Below are 3,497 nucleotides of genomic sequence, written 5' to 3'. Positions count from 1 at the left end.
GTGCACACACTTGAATACCGTTCTAGGGGTTCTCGTGGCACCCTGAAAGAGCAGCCCATAGATAGAAATAGCGTATCCCCAGACGCTATATCTACGGCTATAATGCTGGAGTGGCTAGCAGTAAATCTGTAGCTGAGGGAGCACAGGAAATTTCCCACCTAACCTCGGTCAGGTGGAGAGATGGTGGTTACAGGGGAATTTTGGAAGGTGAAGATAAGGGCAGATGTAAGACCCCCGAAGGAAATGAGTAGATACTGAGTTATCACTCTAATCCGGACAAAAGCACTGATGCCCTGTCTGGATCACATTTCTTAGGTCTTTTACTCACCTTCCTTTGACCCGCGATTCTTCCTGCCCCTACCCGTGGGCGGGGGAGGAGCGCGAGCCGCGACACTAGCCTTCTGAGCCAGTCTCTGATCCTCAAACTGAGACGGGCTAGGACCCCTGGGTTGTTCGGGCTCAGACCTGGACTTCTACTCGCCATAATGAGATAAATAGAGATCGCTCTTACCACAGAAATGCACGCTTCAAACAAAACAGTCAATGAAGACGAAGAAGAGAATGATGTGTAGCTCCCGGTGCCTATTTATACTATAGTCGCACCGGTAGTGACGTCATGGCTGTCGCCGGCCAACGAGTTGGTGTTTTTTCAATGTATGCTTCAGACACGGGTCACGACGAGGCGTTCCCCATAGCGACCCTTAGAGGACGCAGTTCGAAGTTCCCATGAAAGGGAACGTAACACTCTCACGGGTCAAAGGGGTTTACCATCCAAATTAGAGTGATCGATTCCTCAAAGCAGAGCAGTATTTGCTTAGTGTGTGATCACCCTGCAGGCTTGCCAGGATAGTTTGTGTACATCATCCTCATTTCAAAGTCAAACAAGCTCACCTATGATTGTGTATTTCTCAGTCAGGGGACAGCAGAGGGCGCTCAGCACATGGCCAGAACATCACGAGATGAAGGTTGTTTCAACTTGTTTGAAATGTTTGGAAATAAAGCCCGGATTGTTTGATTTATATTATAGATTACAGGCTCCATTGCATTAGACTCTTTTAGCACACAGCAAGAACCGCATTAAGGGAAGGAAGAAATCTAATCTTACATGTAGATAAGTGATGTAAAAATAGAAAAGTCATAAATGAGTCTTGAAAGGCTCTTACAGGCTTTAAAGTTAAATCACGACTGCCTGGTACTGTTGTGCCTGAGCAAACTCTGGAAAAACTGTTTTTAATTGGCTAATTTTATTTGAAAATGTTTCTGCAGATGTGTTAAGATATCATGTTTTCCCACATCAGACCCAAAGTAACAGGGCCATAAACATTCATAAACAAAAAACTGTAGAAGCATGATATTTGAATTTAAATAAAAGCAATATGTAGGTAATTAAATGCAACTTATTTTAAAATTGGTTTGCATTACATTACATGCAAAACCATGTTAAATCTAAATATATATTAGATTAAAAAAATTTAACCGACTGATAGCCCTTCTGTAATGTTGTTTATTGATGTAAATAAAATATTAAGTATAACAAGAAATATATATATTAGTGCTGTCAAACGATTAATCGATTAATCGCATCCACATTAAAAGTTTTTGTTTACATAATATATGTTTGTTTATTGTGTATATTTTATATATATATATATATATATATATATATATATAAATACACATACAGCATATATTTTGAAAATATTTACATGTATTTACATGTATATATTTATTTTCATATAATTTATATCATATATAAACATATTTAATATATAAACGTAATATATTTTTCTTAAATATATTCATGCATGTGTGTATTTATATATACATAATAAATATACACAGTACACACGCATATATTATGTAAACAAAAACTTTTATTTTGGATGCGATTAATCGTTTGACAGCACTAATATATATATATATATATATATATATATAACAAGAAATATATATTTACATCAATAAACAACATTATAGAGAGTACAGAGTGGAGTACAGAAATAAATTAAAAATAGATCAATCAATATTGCAGAATGTTTTAAGAGCTTCTTTATCGGAAGAGATTTTAACAGTAAATATAAATCTGAGGCAAGTAATTTACAGTTATGTTTAAATTTAAGATATCTTGCTTTGTGAATGTGGTCTTTAAAGAAATTTTAAGACATCATATAGCTTCCTATTGCCAGAAATGTCAGTGGAAAGAAACACATTGACAGAAATGTTGCTAATCTAATAAAACACAAGAAACAAAGATGCTGAGATTTGAAGTAAAAAATATGTAGTATAAGAGCAAAAATAAATAGGTGAGAGATTCTTCCTCTTTTTTGCAAAAGGAACACAGTGGGGAAATGTTTTGGTTAAATTTACTTAAATTTATATTACAATGTCGTAATGATGAATCGTTTTTTAAATGGACTTTTAATAAGCTTTATTAAATGAATGATTATTAGTAGCACTAATAAAATTTCTCAGATATTGATTTGTATGTTTTATATCCAAAATGCTAACCACTCATAGATTGTTTGGGGATATTCTAAATCATATTGCATTACAATTTGTAAGATTTCACCAGGAACAACAGATTAGAAGGGATAATATCTAGATGCATATACCTCACATTTTTCAGTAAAATGTCTCCCTGTTGCTTACAGAGTGCGAGATAAAGACATTGCCCTTACTAAACTAGTCAGGGAAAAATCTCAAGTTACAACCTGATAATATATATTGATTATTCCAAATTAAATGAGGAGAAAATCTGTTTAAAGATCAGCTTCCATGACTCAAGAGCTTTATAAAAGTTTGAGAGCTTCAGGAAGTCTTGTGCACTTAAAATCACAAGAAAGCAGAAAATGCAAATGTCCACATTTTAACGGGTTAGTTCACCAAAAAATGGAATTCTGTCATTAATTACTCACCCTTGTGTTGTTCCAAACCCGTAAGACCTTCGTTTGTCTTCAGAACACAATTTAAGATATTTTTGATGAAATCTGAGGGCTCTCTGTCCCTCCCACAGACAGCAAGGTAACTACCACGTTCAAGGTCCAGAAAAGTACCAAGATGATCGACTAAGTAGTCCGTGTGACATCAGTGGTTCAACTGTAAAGTTACGAAGCTACGAGAATACTTTTTGTGCCGGCGCTGACCCAGATCCGGCGTAATGATCTGGGTCAGCGCCGGCGCCGCCACACACTCGCGTCATGGTACTGACGTGAACACGTGTCCACAATTGACGCAGTAGAGCCGGAAATGTAGAATAAAGTAGTTATTTTTGTTTTCTTTGCGCAAAAAAAGTATTCTCGTAGCTTCGTAACTTTACAGTTGAACCACTGATGTCACACAGACTACTTAGTCGATCATCTTGGTAATTTTCTGGACCTTGAATGTGGTAGTTACCTTGCTGTTTATGAGAGGGTCAGAAAGCCCTCATATTTCATCAAAAATATCTAAAATTGTGTTCCGAGGACGAATTTTCATTTTTGGGTGAACTAACCCTTTAA

This window comes from Sinocyclocheilus grahami, unplaced genomic scaffold, assembly GCF_001515645.1.
Source record: "Sinocyclocheilus grahami isolate Dianchi unplaced genomic scaffold, SAMN03320097.WGS_v1.1 scaffold229.1, whole genome shotgun sequence".
Lineage (NCBI taxonomy): Eukaryota > Metazoa > Chordata > Actinopteri > Cypriniformes > Cyprinidae > Sinocyclocheilus > Sinocyclocheilus grahami.
The sequence above is the reverse complement of the archived record's forward strand: the minus strand, read 5'-3'. Positions refer to the sequence as shown.